General features: G+C 38.6%; 1 pseudogene; it reads left to right on the forward strand.

The window, feature by feature from the left end:
• Positions 1-217: 217 nt before the first annotated feature.
• On the forward strand, positions 218-19,704 carry LOC127641310 (cardiomyopathy-associated protein 5-like; annotated as a pseudogene).
• Positions 19,705-21,245: the final 1,541 nt, after the last annotated feature.

Raw genomic sequence — 21,245 nt, forward strand, 5'->3', positions numbered from 1 at the left:
TTCATTTATTAACATTATACCACGGGCTGTTTAAATACTCGATTCTGATTGGCTGGAAGGTGTGCAGTAAAACCGTTTAATGCACAGGTAGTTCCAGTCAGTTTGATTACAGGTCGAAATTAATCCGCTACTATAATCATCGGTAACCATAGTAACACAGTTACACTTGCAAACAGAGTGAGAGAAACATATGAAAACGTTTATTTAGGTAGGCTAAATGGATGATTTTTGCATATCGTTTAATTTGTATGGTGAATATGGCAATTTTGAGAAATGGGCCCAGGCACAAGACGAAATAGAAGACTTGGAGAAGACGTTGAATGACAAAAAGCGGCACAAAGAATTAACACCGACAGAGCTAGATAAGATCGAAGACGACAAAGATGAGGTCAGTATGAAAAAGACAACTAAATGGCCAGTTAACACTTTCAGTGACTTTTTGCGCCAAAGACAGAAAAATTGTGATTTCGAGACCTACTCTGCTTCTCTTTTAAATGAGACATTGCGGGAGTTTTATGCCTCTGTTCAGTCTACCGCTGGACACGAATACAGTGTTGCAAGTTTGATGTGTCTCAGAGCAGGTATAAACCATCACATTACAAAATACAACATCATAAGTGATAAAGACTTCAAGTCAAGCAATGCCATCTTTAAATCAGTTTTAAAGCGCTACAGGAAAAATGGAAAAGACACCAGCGTTCATCATCCGCGTATCAGGGCCTACTGAGTCTGACTTGGAGAAAATTAGAAATGCACCTGCACTCTCCCCTTTCACACCCACAGGACTTGTAAGAAAAGTTTGGTTTGACATACAGCTGTGTTTTGCACGGAGGGGAAGAGAAGGAAACCGTAACCTATCAAAAGAGTCTTTCGTTCTCCGGCAAGACGAGAATGGGAAAGAGTAGGCTACCTGACCCTGGCGCATAACCCAGAGACAAAAAACTACAAGGATCCCACCACATAGAGAAAATTTACGAGGATTTATGTTTGCGAGCCCCGGCGACCCACTTTGTCCCGTGGACAGCTTTAAAAAATATCTGTCAAAGTGTCCAGAAAATACCGGAGTGTTCTATTTGCATCCGAGACGCATCCCTCTGTGCAAACTCGAGAGCACCGAAATGTGGTTCACCAGGGAGCCGATGGGGCTCAACTACCTTGGCAATATGCTAAAAAGTATTTGTGAAGAGCTTGGTAATAGATATTTCATTTTTGCCCATAAATTTAAACTGTGTATATATTATTTTCCAAATCTAAATTGTATAATTTAAATGCTTGTTGTTCAGGTGGAAGTTATCTCACAAATGTACACAAACCATAGTTTGCGTAGCACTGCCGTTGGACGACTCTCTGATGCAGGACTAGAAAGTCGCCAGATCATGTCAGTGACAGGCCACCGATGCGAGGCGAGTTTGCGGTCATATTGGGCCCCATCTTTGTCAGAGAGGAGGGCATGGAGTGACATACTGACATCTAGAACCTCAACAAGCAAAGTGAAACATAATTTCACCTCCAAGCCTAAAACTGAAATAACCCTACCCTTTTCCATGTCTAACTTCACGATAAATGGAAATGTGGAGTTTAACATCAATTAGTATAATGATGAGTAAAACAATCCCCTATCGAAATTTCCAACTGTTTGATTTTTTTGTTTTCATTTAATTTAATGCATTTCAATAAATGTAATGTGTCTTTATATAGTAGCCTAATCGTGGTTAGAGACACCGGTTTTATTTCACACTCTACATAATTCATTTAAAAAATGACATGATTATTTCAAATAAAGATTGCCTTGTCACTGTCAGTGTTGCCTGTCATTCATAAATAATTTTAATAAATCCATTAAATAATCATTAAGTTAGCTATATGCTTAAGCAACGAGGGGAGTTCTTTCAGTTCTTTGTCTCTCTCTTTTAATAATGAATTTAAATAAATGTGATAATTCATTCAAATAAAAGCAATCCGATGGCTCTACTTTATTTAAAGTGGACGGAGTGCTAGAACTAACGAACCGTAACTTAAGAAAATAACCGTCATTTTTACGCGTCTGTTAAAAAATTACATTATTATTACAAAATTAACATCAGTTACAGCTTTATCTTATTTTTAACTTGGCAAATAACCGTGGTATAAGCGGGATAATCCACGGCTAGCCATGGATTAAAGGATTTTAATGCACGACGTAGAGGCTTCGCGTCGGGTGGTTCTTCGCCTCTACATCGTGCATTAAAATCCTTTAATGCATGGCTAGCCGTGGATTATCCCTTACATAAATGAGGCCTGATCTCATTTGTAAATAAGGCCTATTGCAACTTTTTTTTAATATATATACTTTACAGTCTTATCAGGTTCTGCAGATGAGAAAATCTCTCAACTTCATCATATAGCCTACCCTCAAAAACACAATAATATGGTAAAGAATAATCATACAGGATGGGTCTTCAATTTCCTCTTCTGCATTCTGAGAAGAAATGCTTTACTCCTTGCCTTGTGGTGCACTGGACCTTTTGAAATGTGTTTCGCCGAATTAGGCAAAACCACGACTGATCTGACAGGGATTTAAATCTGGGTGTCCCCGCATTAGTGCCTATGTTTGAGAGGTACGATACGTGTAACACCATAGACTAAGCAATATATTTTTCCCATATGGTACATAGTTTGCGGAACTATTTATTGTCAGTCGATGGTCATACTAACTATTTATTGAGTGAATTGATTGAGGTTGAAAAATGAAATGGCAATAGAATAAAAATATATGAAATCATGGCCAGACTATCTTGCTTTTTATTTATCTTCATGTAGACATATTTGTTTTTCCTCAAAAACTCAATTGTAAAAATGAGTCACATTTTCTGACAAATGTCTACTTTTACGAACATATTCGGTGATTGGTTTTCTATTTGTTGTTTTGTATAGTTTGTACTGTCTTTTGTATGTCTTATAATTTTGATCTAAGATTTCTCCAGTTGTTGGTAATTTGCTCTGCTATATATTACATGCGATACTAATAGAGAAATGGCAAAATCAAAATGATATCTGTGAGCAATTTGGAGGTAAAAAATGTATATAGCTTCAGAGATTTCACTGCCAGCTGGAAACTCTTATAGCGGATAGGTTTCTGCATTGTGCCATTTAGTTGCTTTGCATGCAATAACACTTTCAACTGCAGGGAAATGTGATTTTTGTTTGACTGTAACAGCATGCATTAATGGCTTTTCATCCTAATTTTATTTTAATTTAATTACCCCCATAGCATATAGTAAGTTTGAGTACGATGGTATGGGTGTGTTGGAGCTGGAGAGTAAAATTAGCCCAGTCAAAGGACACTGACACAGAGTCTTCTCCCTTTTCAACATGGTGCTGTTACATTTCCATGCAGGCTTTATTGTTCAGTTCATCGTTCACAATGTGTTCCTGTGTTATAGTAAACAGTAGTAATTAAATTTAATAGTGTTTCTTTCAGTCGAGTTACAAAAAACTAGGACAAATGTGACGCTTTTCCAATAGCGCAGTCTTGAGATCTGGAATATCTTTGAAATCTATTTCTAGCAGCCGTTGAGCAAGGCGAATTGCACTCAGCGAGATGATCCCAAAACTAAGCAGCACTCTCCAAGACTGTTTTTTATTTAAAAATAATTTAGCAATGATCAAAAGGGATTGTGGGTTAAAACGGGAATGTGAGGGGGCAGAGCCAGACATGGAGGAAATGCAGGACGTGGGTTCAGAAATTATCAATATCGACGAATAAGAGGAGATTGAGGAACTCCATAATAGGTAGTTTCCCACGGGTGTGTCTTTTTTTCCTATATTTAATATTGTTTTACCCTTCCTCAAGCAAATCAAATATTGTTCACCTTTTATTTTTAATACTGCTGTAGACTGCTGTTTATCCCAACAGGGTAATATTGTGATCATAATGGATGAAGATAGAATCAAGAGGAGGAAAAGAACAAGCAGCAGAGGCAAGCTGGGCGACAGGTTTAGAAAGCCAAGCTCCAGGCTGCCAAAAAGTCGAGTAGGTGAGGAAAGACCAGAAATGACTGAGGTATCTGTTCCGAACATCAGATTTGAAAACCATGAGGATGATAACTCAGTTGAAACAAGGATCAAGATTATTTTAACTTGATATCAGAGAGTTAATATAGTTGTGCCATCAAAGCTTCCAACCGTAGATGAGGAAGAAATCACTTAACTGGTGGAAAATGTATCCTACTTGGAGGATACGCCTAAGATAAAAGTATCAGCAATATGAAGCTCTAGCTCCAAGCAGTCCTTGGAACATAGAGATAGACATTCAAGAAATAAAACAGACTGAGAACTTGAAGGATTCGCCTGAGATTTCTGCTGATGAACAACCCAAGAATGATGAAATTAATTTGGACTATCTTGAGAAATTCACACTGTTAGATGTACAAGCCCCTAGTGATGGCACTACATTGACAGAGATTCATATACCAGAAGTGACTGTCCAGCCAGAGGAACCTCATGTGATTCAGAAAGACACAGAAGCAGATGAAGTTCTTGATGAATCTTTTGTCATCATCAGTGATGTTGAAATTTTAGGAGAAATGCTTGACGAAGTGTCCTACAGAAGTAGCTTCAATGCAGAGCCTGAAGTTCCTCAAGGGCACGAGGATCGGGATGGGGCAAAAGCAAGCTCTAAAACTCTCAAAGAGAATGGGTCAGTCTTATTTGGAAGTCAGGAATGTGTCCTCACACCTGTGTTCCTCCCCACTGTACCTCCACTACTCAGAAATTATGAGGATGCATTAGGAGACAGGAAGAGAGAAGAAGACTTCTCAGATACAGAGAGTGTAGTTTCAGAAAGGTCTTTTAAAAGGCAATATTCAGATTCTGATGGCGCAGATTGTTATCTGTTAAAATTCATTCTGAAGGATGAAACTACGATGGTTGACAAGGTACCTGATGCCAGAGAGGAGGAAGAAGGGGAGAGACTAGCATGGTCACAAAGTAAACTCACTGGAGGTTTAGCATGTGCAAAAGAAAAAATTATGAAGTAACTGTCAGCCAATCAAGTGAGACGGATAAAAATGAACACATCAGCAAAGAGGACTGTAAGTCTTCAAGGTGTTGTTCACCAGGGCATAGTGCGCCAGTGGAAACCACCACTAGAGGAGCAGTCACATCAAAGGATTTGCTCGTGAAACAAGGTGTGGAATTTAATAAGCAATGTGATGTGACTGTCATTACCAAGAACAGAATCAAAACAAAAGGTGTCCCTGATGACATATTACCTAAAAATTGGCTCAGGTTCTTGAACCAGAAAGCAAATTCACAAAAAAAGATGAAGAACAGATCATTGATGAGCACAGTGGAAAAGCCAAAAAAGCAGACTGCTGATATTCAAGTGCTTGGGTGTTTTTAGCACATAAAGATGCAATTAAACCTAAATATGCATTTGACATTTGATCTGTAACAAAGGATTCAGAGAAAATTCAGACTGAAGTATTACATGAAGTTAAAAGAATTGATGGTTTTGAGGACTGTATGGGTAAACATCAAGAAGCAACTGATGTAATTGTTGAGATCCAGGAAACAAGTATTATTACCAAGAAAGACAAAGAAGAGGATGAAAAAAACATAAAAAAAAACCCATAAAAGGCAAAGTCGTTTTAGAGCGGAACATAACTGCGAAGGTTGATAAAGACATTCCTGAAAAAGTACAAGGAGAAACACCAGAAATATTTGCTCAGAAGGTTATCACCATCAAAGAAATCCTGTTCAATGAAACATAAACCAAAGCTGAAGAAATTCAACATTTCAAAGTAAATAAAGAGGTCGGACCTTCAGAAGAGTCTGAAACAGTTACAAAAACACATGCTACTGAAGCTGAACTTTCTGCAGAATCCTTTGAATATACCTCTAAGGTGTGTAGATATGGTGAAATACTAGCTATTATTGAGGATAAAGTGAGTGACATTGCAAATAAAGGAATGATACCCAAAGAGAAACTAGAGCAAGAAATTGACAAAATTGGTGATGCTTCGCTGCATGAGGTGGAGTACCATATTGGAACAGCAAAAGTGTTAACAGAAATCAGAAAGTCAGAGCCTGAATCAGTGCATATAACTTCAGAACAATCACTTCCAAGTGAAATGGATACAACAATCACTGAGTTTCAGACTAAACCTAGGATTACAAGTGAGGATGAATGTTTGAAGAAAAATTAAGTCAGTGCAGCAAATGAGACAGACGAAGAAGTAGAAGTGGGTGCAAATAGTCCTACAAATGAGGCACTACTGCTTAAGCAAAGGCTTGAAAAGCAATAAGGACATGTTGATATACCTGAGATTGAAACTGAGGTTACAAGTAAATAGGGAAAATTTGAAGAAATCAAGATAGATGTTATAGAGGAATCAAAGCAGGATATTGTAGCCACAAAAAAAAAAAAAAACTGTTCAGGATGAGATGTAGCTGAAAATAGAGAGACGACTAAGGAAGAAATGGTTGGTTCAAGTCAAGCATATAGCTTGACAGAAATATTAGCTACTAAAATAGAAAGCATGGATATAAAGAACAGCATAATAGAAGACACAGAAGATGTTTCAAAAGTGAGGCTATTACCTATACCAACTAAAAGGGTACACAGGCCATACATTATTAACCAAGGAAATCCCGGATATAGAAACGTCTACTGGTGGGAAAAAAATTGAGAATAGAATGTCACCTGTGCCTACAGCAAATGTATAGGTAGGACGTAAGTTATGACACACATATTGAAGATATAGTGGACATACCAGAGCCTCCTTAACCAGTTGAAGAAGAGGAACCACAAGCAATGAGAGTTTCTTCTTTAGAGCCAGAGTTTTATGAGGATATAAGCAGAGATGGAAGCCTCAGAAGGAAGAAAGGTATTTTCTCACAATTGTGAAGTTTTGCCCCTCAAGAGGACCTCTCTTCCTTTAGCTACAAGCCAGATTGCAGCAGAAAATTGTGGATGAACTTGATTATGAGATGGTCACAGAACAAGAGGCAAGACAGTCAGAACAAGTCATAGCTGAGGTTAAAGTGGAACAAGTTCAACTATCAGATCAAACTCTAGAAATAAGCTTTGAATTTGTAGAGGATTTAGATGTCAGAATGTGAACCTCGAGAGGAGATTGAAATTCAGCCAATGGATGCATTCTGCCTTGTAGATGCCCAATACTTCTGAGTGACTCTGAGCATCAAAACCATGAGACATCCTCTTTGGATGAGGGCTTGGACAGTATTAAGGTAAGTAAATTTTCTTCTAATCATGCAAAAAGATAAGTAGTCTATCTATCTATCTATCTGTCTGTCTGTCTTACTGCGTGCCCGTCCGTCCGTCAGTCCGTCTGTCAGTCTGTCTGTCAGTCTGTCTGTCTATAATGAACAGTGCAAGGGTGTGTTGAAGTGACTTTTAATGTGTATTTAAGTAATGTTCATTTTTTTATAATGGGGGAAAAATCATGCTGTAACAGCATGCATGCAAACACAGGTAAATATTGGGACATGGGTAAATATACAATTTTTGGCCATTAAATGCAGTTAGGAATTAAAAATATATTTTTTTCTTTCTTTAATTTCTAATTTAATATCATGAATTAAATCTTTATAATCTGTGACTTAGTAGTCTAATGTTTGAATATTGAGTAATGTGTCACCAATTTCATAGTTTGGCATATCAGTACTTTTCTTTGGTTTTGCAGCCCTGTGATTTGATCAGTGGAAAGAGTGCTAGGACATGATTTCCTGACATCAACTTGACATTTGATCATTCTCAACTGGCCTGTCTGGAAAGCTTAAATGATGAAGTCACTGATTACTCAAGTGTTTTATGCAGATGGACTCTTCTAATACCTAATATATCCAAATTATAAAAATATACATAATCAGCGGTAAAATAAACAATTGATGGTTTACATAAAAATCCAAAAGATACAGAGAGACATATTTCTCTTTTATTGGCCATTAACAGCATTCATAGCAGATGAGTCAGAATGAACTGACGCATAGCCAACGCAGAAATGTCCCTCTCTGGGAGCATACAGCTGTTTCCATGGTTTATCTGTAGTTGTATTCCTGAGGACTACAGCACGATTTGTCATTTGCAAGTATGAAAGAGACTTGTTCTTAATTAATAAAGATTTATGCTGGAAATGTGTGCAGGTTAAACTAGGCCCTGAACTTACCATATGCATCTCAAAGTGTTTCATGATGTATATCTAATATAATTTCTAAAGTGGTAATGTTTTAAGTATCAGCTGAGTGACTGCATATCAGCTTTACAAGGAAGATCAGAGGAAAATGAAGACTTTGTATCTGAGCTTGAGCTGGCGTACAACACTGTGGAGGTATTCACAATACATTTAAAACGCGTGACATGGAACCTGCACTGTAATAAAAACAAAATGCTTGACATAATGTATAATAATTAGTTAATATAGTTTGTCAAATTCCTAACCCTATGTAAGAGCACTATTACAATTGCTCATACATATTAGGGTTAGGGATTTGAAAAAATTCCCAACCCAAGTATTACATTTTGGTGCTTAACTTGTTCCACACTGTTGATGTGATCAATTATAAAATAGATCAAATTATACAGTTTGTTGAGGAGAGGTGTCCGATCACATTTCTGAGTGATTGGACTTATCATTTTCACCTGGCGGATGATAAAAGTGCTGTATAAAAATCCCATAGACCCATAGAGCCATTTTAGTGCTTGCAGTAGTGCACTGTCAGCTTGGAGATCCTATTATGCCAAGAAAGGTTTAAAGTAACCCCTGTGCACTTGTGATTGAGATGTTCTTCTGGCCCACAGGAGAACTTTATTGATTGTGAGAAGATCATAAAGGAGCACAATGACGAGGCACTGAAGCTGGTCATGGACCAGTATAATGAGATGTCTCATGCCATGGAGGAGGAGAAAAAAGCCAAGCTGGAGCAGCTGTATGACCAGATTGTGTCTTTCCAAGAGAATATTGACAAAGCCAATGATACTATGGAGATGACAACTAAGGAGATGGAAGAGACAGACCCTCTTAAATTTGTTTCTGTGAGTCTCACCTCAATATTGTTTTATTTACTCACTCAAAGTAGGCAACAAATTAAGATTAGTATTAATATATTGATTGCCTCCAAGGCCTAAGGCCATATTTGCAGAGGAAGCATTTTTAAAGTGCTTAGCTAAGGTTTGTTAAGAGAAGCAATGAGCTGTATCTGGAAGAGCCTTTGTTAGTCTAATGAAGCTATTTCCCCCCCTTGCCAGTCATCTAAAGATATAAATATGAGGTAACTGAATGGCCTGAATTTGTGTTGCATTAGTGGCTTACTAGAATGTAAATGACAACTTATCAAATATAGTATGCTTCATAAATTAATCAAAAAAGCCACTTGTTGAAAATAATTGCCTTGTTGAGTTTGGTGTTTAAAAGGCCTTTCAACTGAGGGTTTGTGGCAGACAAATGAATACTATATTAAACATTTACAGCATGGGAGTGTTTAATCACCATGGAAGTATGGACCCTTTTCACAAACTGTGATGACACATTGACTCAATTAGCAGGATTTTGATTTTTGATTTTAAATTATTTAATGTACATTTAGAGATATACAGATACAGTATATCCCTATAGTTTGTGTTTGATAAAACTTACAATAATGCAAACATTGTAAACACTGTTGCAGTATTTCACATTTCAAATGGGTTTTTTTTTAGGGGGTGGTTAAATATGAATAATATTTGCTATGGTCTGTACATATCTTTAGTTTGCTTCAGCATTTCAAACCTGGAAATTTAAAATGATCCATTGTGACAAATTTTAAATTTTTTAAAAACATTTTTTTACAGTCTCCTTCCACTGATCCTTCTGTTTATTTTTGTAAATAGGCTGAATACAGCTTTGGAATCCACTATGTCACTGGAGCTTGGTCCGTGAGGTCTGCTGGTGTTTGAGGATTATGCCAAGGGCAAATCAGGCAATGTGAAGAAAAACAGACAAGCCATTCCAGGTGCCTCTTTGCCTCCAATATAATTGCTTGCAAATAAATATCCCTCACATTGTGTTGACTTAAATCATTACTCATTTTGTAGTGCCTCAAAAACCACATCTTCAGCCTCAAGAGGCCAATTCTGCCACCGGTACATCTGTCACTGTATACTGGAGAGTCAATGAGGATGACATGATCGACTGCTTCCAAGTCTATTGCATGGAAGAGCCACAAGGAGGTTAGACGGGAGGGGAGAGCAGGGTTTGTTACTGTCTGAACTGCACAAAAATTATATTCTTAATCAGTATTTTCATCTTGTTTTTTCAGCAAAAATATCTAAAATTCCATAAGGCAATATACAAAGGCCACACTTAAAACTATATGAATGATATTGCATTATGTAACAAACAGTGCTGGGTGGATTACTTGTGAATTAAAAATTTCATGCCAAAAAATGCAATCAGGAATGTAATCTCATAGATAAAATGTTTGGGGTAATCTAATCAATTTTGGATTACTTTCAACCTTATTCTATTTTATTTTGTCACATGCATTTGAGTAGGATAATAATTTTAACATAAAAGTACAAAGAGACAAAAAAGGAGTATTTAATTAAATCTAACAACAATGACATGCATTGCTAAAGTTTATAATTCAAAACAATGAGACATCATGTTCATTTTAAGTTCATAAAACAATATTCTACATTGCAAACTATAAAATCAACAGCAACTTTGCTAGGTTAATGCTTTCATCTAAACACATTTAACCCTTACTGATAGTCCATCACCTATTCCAAAGGTGAGGTGCAAGATATTATCTTTTGAACAGCAAGAATATTGTAAATGAGCAGAATATTTTAAAACTGAGTTCCACCAAGTAACACAAGACAATGTCTTTCTAGCATGTCAGTCTACAGTCGGTTACCTTTGAAATGCTCCCGGGATGCTATTTCCATTCATGACAGTGCAGCACCTATATACTTGCACCATCAAATGGAGTATAGTTTAACAGGCTCATGTTCGACTGTACACAGACGCTTAGTGTCCACGTCAAAATCAAAGTATACTTTGGGCTTTAGAGATGGCGTGTTAATGGAGATGGTTAATTGCTGATCAATTAATTATTAACAATTTACTGCAGTTGCCTTGTTACTATGTAATCAAGTAATCTATATAAAAGTAACTGTAGTCTGATCATGAGTATTTTATGTAATTGGTTAAATGTAATTACAAGTGATTTTTGTAATCTGATTATGTTATCCAGATTACATGTAATCCGTTACTGCCCAGCACTATAAAATCAAGTGGCATACATTTTAAAGATAGCGCAATCACACTTTTCCTGCAAAATGTTTGACAAAAGAAGTTTAAGTTTCAAATTCTAAAACAATACTGTAGATTTACTACTCAAAATTTAAGACAACATGTATTTGTACACTTTCTGGTTGTCAAATGTTTGTGGAACCTGTCCATAGTTAATCTGATGAACTACTCCTGTGGTCACTCTGGACACCCATTTGTACTTGAGGTCAACTGACTTCATACATCCACTAAAAATTACTTTGGGACCAGTGAGTTAGATTATTGCAAAAATGGCTCACAAAAGTGAAGTTAGTTCTGAGAAGAGGTCTAGCATCATTTGTTTGCACTTGGTTTGCTGAATGTTTATCTAAAGCAATGGAATTTACATGTATAAGTGTGACCAAATACCTTTTAGGGCCAATATGACCTAGAAAGCAAAATTGCATAAAATACTAAGATTTTTATTCAGAGAATGTAGATGTCTACTTTTTCTTGTTCCATTGGCAGATTTGTTTTACTTGTTATAAGTGTAAATCTAATTAAATTTTGTGAGGTTTGCACTTAAAACAATTTAAACAAATCTGAAAAAGTATCCTGTTTGTAATAGAATTGGACAAAAGCATCCCAATTTGTCATAATATTATAGGAATAAACAGAGTTATTAGTATGTAAAAGTATGTCAGTGGGGTGCTCAGATCCTGGCTGCATGATTCAGTTAAAGTGTGTTAAATGTAATCGAATCTGCAGCAATCTCAGAGGAGTACCGGGTGACTGTGAAGGAGAGCTACTGTAATCTAGAAGAGCTGGAACCAGATAAGTGTTATAAAGTGTGGGTGATGGCGGTGAACTACACAGGCCTCCAGCATGCCGAGTGGGAGATTACCCTTCAGAACTGGTCAGTGACTCGCAGTGTAAATCCCCTCTGCTTCGCATGATGTTTGTGTATGCCGTGTGAGATCGAGAGGATCGTGTTTGCAGAAACATGTCATAATATATCATTCGATAATGAGATGACCATGTGGATCCTTGTTGATACTGTTTACAAGATGTTTGATATTGAATGTAATTTCCAGTGTCATAAATAATCTTTTTCATTAAGGGGCAATAAATGTCTCCTAGAATTGATTTTCAGGGCCATTTTATATTTATGAGGGCATATTGTTGTCTAACAAATGTAAAACACTTTAACTGAATCAACTGGTCACTATGGTGTCTTAACCAATGACCAGATATTATTACTGTAAATGTATCAAATTGTAGATAACAGATAAAAAAAAAGTTGTTTCACTCCACATTTAAAATATTTGTGACAATCTTATAAGTTATTTTTTGCCATTTTAAACTTTTAATTTCTGACCCTGGTGAATTACAAAGTGTATATCCTTTTGAATATAATGTTCATTCTGTTTGTGTTTGGGGTATGTTTGGTCTTGCTGAATTTTGTTAAGGTAAGGTACGAGAAACTTCTCACTCAGTGCTGAAGGTTTCAGAGGACAGAAACACAGGACACCTACAATAAAATGTCCTCAGTCATTTAGTAAGTACTCCATTTAGTCATTTATTTTCACTTTTAAAATGATCACTGGAAATACACTGCATTTTGTTTTATGCCTAAGGATTAGTACATGATTAAAATGAGTGAAAGACATTCTGTCAGTAGAACAGAACATACTGAAAACAAGTGGTAGTACTTTACCAGGTTATATATGTTAACATTAGTTATCGCAATAGTTAACATGAACTAACAATGAACAACAGTTTTACAGCATTTATTAATCTCAGTTTTAATGTTAATTTCTACATGTAATTCTATTCCAAAGATGTCAACAAAACCTTTCTGTAGGCAAAATCCATGGTTTGATGACAACTGTAAAAAGGTTATTGATGCACATAAAAAAGCAGTAAGAATTTTCAATAAACATCCAACAACAGAACATCTTACTAGTTTAAAAATCTGCAAGTCACAGCAAGTAGATTTATTAATGAGCTGAAGAAAAAGAGCTGGAGACAGTTTGTATCAAGCTTGACAACAAATACGTCAACAAAGAGGATCTGGAATGTGAGTCAGAAAATGAAAGGCTTCAAATACAGCACATTAATCAACGAGGTACTCTACTAACTTTAAAACATGAAATAGCAAATTACCAATAGAAAATTATTCAATAGAGAATTACCACAGATTTCCAGAAAATACGGGCACAACAAAAAATGGGTAAATTACATTTTTACTCCAACAATATGGAATTATACAACCTACCTTTTTCTATGGAAAAGCTCTTATACACTTTAAAGTGTTGCCATGATACTGCTGTTGGGCCCGATCAAATTCATTACCAATTTTTAAAGCACCTGCCCCAAAGTATATTATCTATTCTTCTGGAAAATCTCAGTGATGTTTGAAAATCAGGAAATATACCATCTTCCTGGCATAAGTCTAAAGTTATACCTAAACCAGGCAACACTTATTCTGACCCCAAGAACTACCGCCCTTTAGCTCTAACAAGTTGTGTAAAACCATGGAGAGGATGGTAAATAACCCTCTTGTCTGGATTCTGGAATCTGATCATTAGATAAGGGACTTTTAGTGTGATGAGGAATGAGCACTTTAGACCATCTTATCAGACTAGAATCATATGTGCGTGATGGTTTTATTAACAAAGTACATGTAGTAGCTCTTTATTTTGATTTAGAATAGAAGCATATGACACAACCTGGAAATATGGCATTTTAAGAGACCTGCATAAAATGGGGATCAGGGGACATTTGCCCATATTTATTCACAAATTCTTGTCCAATAGATTGTTTCGAGGCCAGACAGGAACTACTGTGTCAAATGTACATACACAGGAGCAAGGAGTGCCTCAGGGTAGCATTCATTCTGCTACTCTGTTTATGATTAAAATCGATGGTATTTTAAATGTTACTGGATCCAATAAATTGTATAGCCTCTATGTTGATGATGTTTGCATATGTTACAGGGGGAAACATGAATGTAATTGAGAGACAATTGCAGTTATGCATAAATAAGTTGAATGTGTGGTCAGTTGAAAATGGTTTCAGATTTTCTAAAACAAAAACTTCACTTTTGCCTTCTGTGGTCCACGCATCATGGATCGTGGATGGAGAGCCCATCAAAGTTGCTAAGGAAAACAAGTTCTTAGGACTCCTTTTTGATACAAAATGACTTCTATTCCACATATAAAATCTTTAAGGAAAAGATGTCTTAAAGCTTTGGACATTATTAAGGTAGGCAAAAACTAAATGTCGTGCAGATTGCACTGTACTTTAAGCCTATACAGAATGCTGGTTCATTCCCAATTGGAAGTAAAGTTTATGATTCTGCCAGAAAATCTTTCTGGCAAATACTGGATACAGTGCATCATCAAGGATTGAGACTTGTTTTTGAAGCATTCAGGACTTCTCCTGTTCAGAGTCTGTATACCGAAGTCAGTGAACCATCTCTTTATAAAAGATGCTTCAATATGCACTAAAGCTAAAAACAAATCAGTGCAACCCAACCTACTTTTTACTTTTCCACCCCCAATATCTACGTTTGAATGAGGTCAGACCCAATTATATCAGACCTTTTGGGATACGCATCAAACCTCATTTAGAAAACTTGGATATTAATCTTGATACATTAAGCCAGACATATTTCTGCCCTATTCCACCCTGGATTCTGAAAAAGTTAAATATCAACTTGGATTTAACTTGCAATAAGAAGGCTGTTACTTTCCAAACGTATATCAATAACAGGTTTTTGAAATGAGAGGCCATTGTCCTCTTCATAAACCTGTATACAGAGCTGAGTCTAAAGTGGACAATAATGAATCTGCAGCGGCAGTGATTGTTCATCAGCAATATTGCATTCACATTACAGGGAAAAGTTATATATTCTTATGTAAAGTTTGGTTAAAGCAATAGTGAATTTATGAATAATTTATTTGATTTTATATGCTTTATTTGAAAGAATTAAAAGAACAATTTTATGTCTATCCATGTATTTTTCATCTGGTCGAGGTTGATAAGGGTTTTAGAAAGTAATTAGTAATACATAATACAATTACTTTTCAGACAGAGTAATTAGTACAGTTATCTAATTAGAAGATTTAATGGAGTGGTGGTGGCGTAGTGGGCTAAAGCACATCACTTTTAATCAGAAAGTTGCTGGTTTGATCCCCACAGCCACCACCATTGTGTCCTTGAGCAAGGCACTTAACTCCAGGTTGCTCCGGCGGGATTGTCCCTGTAATAAGTGCACTGTAAGTCGATTTGGATAAAAGCGTCTGCCAAATGTATAAATGTAAATGTAAATTACTCTGTAGAAGATGTCAGGGTTAGGGTTAGTTTAGTAATTAACTACTTTTTAGAGTAACTTACCCAACACTGGAGTTCACGATACCTAATGCATTAATATTTAAGTATAGAATCTTATTGTAAAATGTTACGCAATATCAATTTTGCTGCTCAGTTCAATTGTGTAACACAAAAATATTGAATAAGACTAGGGTTTTTGCACTTATTTTATTTGTTCCTAAGCACAGATTTATTGGTGTTACATTGAGGTCGGCAAATGCAATGAGTTACAGTAAAGGCATCTATTTGGAAATTTCCCAAATGCCCAGCTGTCATGGGTGAGCTCCTGCCTTCACTTGGCTATTACTACTGGGAGAATGAGGTTTCCATGTGCAAAGCGTACCGCATCTGCGTTGCATATTCAACAGCATCACAAACCAGCACGTTGGGGGAGAACAGCTCCTCCTGGTGTTTACACTGTGTACCTACATCTATAATGTTTATTTTGACAAGGAACATTGTTGGCCTTAAATGAAGTGTCCAGCCCAAAAAAGAGTGTTTTTCATTTTCATTTTATTTAACAACTTGGTAGGCCATTTTAGCCGCAATATGGTCCATGAAAATACTTTGTAAGTTAGGGCTCTTTTAAACCCTTTTAAACAATCTCAAAAGTCCATAGTTAAATGACCCAAAATGTTTCCATGTCTCTGCAAGCTTTTCCAAACTCTCTTTAATTTATCACAGCACACAAAACTGACATGTGCTTCACTTTTCTGTACTTCAGAAAATCCCAGGTGTACAATTATGAAGGTGACATTACATGTTTTATTGTCATATTTTTACCCCAACCAGTCCAAGCATATCTCCTCTTGAATCTTCACCTTTACCCCTGTGATTCATTGTCTACTCCCAAAACTAAATTGCCCCTCTGGGATTAAACAGGTTGCACTGCACTGTATTGTTTTGTATATTAACCGCTCTTGACTGTGTGAAGTCTGACATCTTTGTGATGGACGTACCTCCACGGATCGGCACTCTGTTGGAATATACAGCCAGGGTCGGCTTTTCTGAAAAGAATTCCAGAATGGGCAGCTCTTGGGCACTTTTCAGCACACCTTCACTCCGCCCCTTGTCTTAGAGCAACCGGGTGAGCTGAAAATGACCATGGACGTGCCAGAGTTTGTCAAGCACTGCTAGTTTACATCACTCACACCTCAGTGATCTGGCTTGCTAGAGTGACAAGATATGAATTAATTTTTTTTAATTGACTACCTTAATTATATATTAAATCTCATTTTATTGTTATATTTGATAAAACTTCAGGGTCACTTTATAATATATTAAATGTCAGTGTATTTATCTTGGAAGCTGCAAGCTTTCACTTAGGTTGTTTAAATAAAACAGATGTTGGCAGTGGTAACAGGCTTTTCATAGCTGAATTCTCCCTCCGAAAAGACACGTTTTGTAATAATGGGCAAGATGATGCAAATGAGAGAGTACAATATTTTGTATATTGTTTATGTTTCCTTTATCTTCTCTTAAAGCTCTAGAATAGTCAAGAATTTTTCCATTCTATTCTAATATGTACTCATGAAGGTCTGAAATGATTGTGAAACAAAACTTAAATGTAAAAAATGTACAGCTGTTCTTGGTGTAATGTGATATTGTTACAATTGTGTGGCCAGAAATGCTTTAAAATAATGGTGCCCCCATGTGTTGAAGCCATTTCTATGGAAGTAATAATATTTTGAGTTTATTTTGTAAAACCTGAGAAAACCTGTGTTGCATATGGAACGTAGAAATTTGAATGTAAACAGTTTACCAGTGATCCAGTATAATGTAATTTGATTGGTTGTTAGATTTAGTATGAAAGAAATAGAATCCTAGTGAGTCAGCTTGTTGCGCTCACATCTAAGTCAAAAGACTGCTCGACATAGTCAAGCTTTGGAAATCTGCTAGCGGCTGCTAACAAAGACAATAGACCAATACGGCTGAAAAGGAGTGAGTCGTCGGCCGAATTAAGTTTTCCCTGAAACAAGTCTGATATTTTCTTCTTGACTCTATTAGCCTCCTGACGATGTTAACGTTAACCATCGTCTAAAAGTGACAGTAGGCCTACGTGTTCACTGGATATTTCGTTCTAAAAGTCATAGAGCTTTACTTAAAGAAATCCTACACTACAGTGACTCTTTTATTTATGAGTGTTTGTGAATACTTAAGAAGAGTAGAAGCTGTGGACAATACGCTAGTTACGTATGTAACTGTGGTTCTGTGAATTCCGGATGACCGCCAGAGGCAGTGCAAAGCACTAGTGGATAAATCGCTGCGCCAGCTAGATAGATCGAGAAAAATATAACAACAAAGTCACGTCATGACGCAGACCGAGACGCAAGGATATAACCCACAGCGACTCGGTGCCCAGCCTCAGAATGCTTTCTCGCGCATTCCGAGTGACGAGGACTCTGGCGGTCATCCGAATTCACAGAACCACAGTTACATACGTAACTAGCGTTCTGTTTCATTCCTACTGACCGCCAGAGGCAGTGCAAAGCACTAGTGGATGACGCATATCAACACAGTCATGAGGAATGCCACCCACCTGTAACATCAGGGTTGCTCCAGAAGGACTGCAGAGCTCACATCATGGGAAGCAGCCACGTTAACCTTGTAGAACCTCGCGAAGGTACATGGAGAAGACCAGGTAGCAGCTTCGCAGACATCTGCCAAGGAAACTCCCGTAAAGTGGCCCAGGATGAAGACACGGCCCTCGTGGAGTGACAAGTAACACCCCCTGGTAAAGGCAGATGAGATTTATTGTACGCCAACTTTATCGTCTCGACAATCCAGCGTGATAACCTCTGTTTGGACAAAGGTGCACCCTTGCGTACCTCACCATAACAGACAAATAACTGATCCGTTTGTCTAAAAGAAGCGGTAGACTTAACATAGCACTTTAAAGCTCGTACAGGACACAGAAGATGAGACCCCCCATCTATATCTGTGTGATTGGAAGGCAGCTGAAAAGCAGCCAGATGAATAGACTGATTCACAAATTGTGGTAACAAAACTTTAGGGAGAAAGGCTGGATTAGGCCGAAGAATGACCCCAGAATCCTCTGGTAACCAGCGTAAACACATATCGCTCACTGACAAGGCATGAAGTTCACCAACGCGTTTAGTGGAAGCAACGGCCAACAAAAAAGACACTTTTAAGGACAACCACTTAATATCTGCAACAGCTAACGGCTCAAATGGTAATGTACAAAGGGACTCTAGAACAAGCGGTAAGTCCCACACAGGAAAGGGAGTAGAACGAACAGGCTTCAAACGCCTCGCTCCCTTTAGAAAACTACAAACAAGGTTATGAGACCCAAGGGATGCACCACAAACTGGGTCGTGATAAGCCGATATGGCAGCAACATAAACTTTTAAAGTGGAGGCCGCCCTGTTGTTGTCAAATAGATGCTGCAAGAAACTCAGAACTGTCGGCACAGTACAGTGAACTGGGTCAATTCCTTGATCCCCACACCAAGAAGAAAATATCCTCCAACGAGCAGCATAAAGCTGTCGTGTTGAAGGAGCCCTAGCGTTGCCGATAGTGTTCACTACTGCTGGTTCACAATCCATTAACTGTGATCTGGACCCAAGGGCCAAACCCAGAGCTGAAGACGAGTTGGATCTGGGTGCCAAACACGGCCGTTCATCTGAGAAAGAAGGTCCCGTCTGGTGGGAAGCTGCCATGGTTCGCCCTGCAACAGACTCAGAAGGAGAGGAAACCATAGCCTGGATGGCCATCGAGGTGCCACTAAAAGCACCCTGTGCTTGTAAAGGAATATACGATGTAATGTTTCCCACAGAAGTGGAAATGGAGGGAACGCATACAATAGGCAACTCGGCCATTTGTGGGCTAAAGCATCCTGCCCCAACGGGCTGGACATCTCGGTTCTCGCGAACCACAAGCGGCAATGAGTGGTCATTTCTGATGCAAACAGGTCGACCTCTGCCTTGCCAAACTGTTGCCAAATCAACTGCACTACATCCTGGTGAAGTCTCCATTCTCCCGGGAGCAGCAGATCCCTGGACAGAGCATCTGCCACTTGATTGTCCAATCCCGGAAGACGAACTGCCCTTAATGAGGCCAGCCGGCCCTGAGACCATGTGAGGATCTTGCGAGTTAGCATTAAAGATGCAAGAGACCTGATGCCGCCCTGATGATTCAAATGAAAGACCGTCGACGTGTTGTCGGACCGGACAAGCACATGACGACCCATCAGGTTTGGTAAGAAGTGTTGTAGAGCTAAGTACACTGCCTTCAACTCCAGGATGTTGATATGTTCTAAGGCCTCCCTGGGTGACCAGTGACCACCAATTCCCCTCTGGTTCCACGTTGCCCCCCATCCTGTTAGTGAAGCATCTGTCGTGATCACTTCCCGGCGAGAGGGTACCACCCCTAGAGGCACACCGGCTTTTAGAAATGTTACCTTTTTCCAGGGTTTCAATGCACGGACACAGGCCGGCGAAACGACAATCATACAATGGCGATGTCTTGCTGGATCTAGCCCCAAGCTGTTGCTCCACCTCTGAAGAGGCCTGAGGTGAAGCAAGCCCAAGGGGATCACGGTGCAGCGGCCGCTAACATCCCCATTAGTTGCAGAAGAACACCATAAGTAAGTTTTGTCCCCTGACCGAAACGAGTCAGTAACTGACAAATATTGTCTGTTCGTGCGTGAGACAATGTGGCAGACATTGTGATTGAATTGAGTGTTATTCCTATGAAGGTTATGGTCTGTACTGGAACCAGATGACTCTTTGTGCCGTTCACAGTAAGGCCCAACCTCTGGATATGTTCCAGCACAATCCTGGTGTTGTGTAACGCATGCCGTCTTGTTGGGGCACAGAGCAGCCAATCGTCTAAATAGGGCAGAATCCTCATGCCCTTGGACCAAAGAGGAGACAGGGCCGCACTCATGCATCTTGTGAAAACACGAGGAGCCAGAGATAGACCGAATAGTAGAACTCTGAACTGATAGGCTTGATTCCGAAAGCTGAATCTTAGGAACTTCCTGTGGTGGGGAGCAACGGGAACATGGAAGTAAGCGTCCTTCAAGTCCACACTCACGAACCAGTCTCCTTTCGTCACAGATCGAAGAACGTCGACTGTGCGTAACATTCGGAAAGGAAGAGACTTCAAGAACACGTTTAGGCGTCTCAGGTCCAGAACTGGACGAAAACCTCCATCTTTCTTTGGAACAAGGAAGTACGTGGAGTAAAACCCGTCCCTCTGACTGAGGGGAAGAACTTTTTCTATGGCTCCTTTCAGTAACAGTGAATGAATTTCTAAGGAAAGGGCCATTGAACTGGTTACATCTTTGACAACTGTCGGAAAGATTCCTGAAAACTTCGGAGGCCGGCGTCGGAATTGTAGAGTGTATCCTCTGCTCAAAGTCGCCAGAACCCAGGGGTCGGACACTGTATTTTCCCAGTAATGTAGATGCTGGACAGTGAAACGACCGACCACCGGCCCCATAGCTTCAGGGTTTTTGGCCTCTGCCTTTAGGACCCGTGGGGGGGCGCTGACGTGGTCTCCCCTGCTGGTGACGGTGAAACGGGCGACGTCCCTGAGCCTCCTCTGCACCTCTATGCTGCCGTGGAGCCTGAAGCTGAGAAATGTCCG

Source organism: Xyrauchen texanus, chromosome 4 (genome assembly GCF_025860055.1).
Source record: "Xyrauchen texanus isolate HMW12.3.18 chromosome 4, RBS_HiC_50CHRs, whole genome shotgun sequence".
In the NCBI taxonomy this organism is placed as follows: domain Eukaryota; kingdom Metazoa; phylum Chordata; class Actinopteri; order Cypriniformes; family Catostomidae; genus Xyrauchen; species Xyrauchen texanus.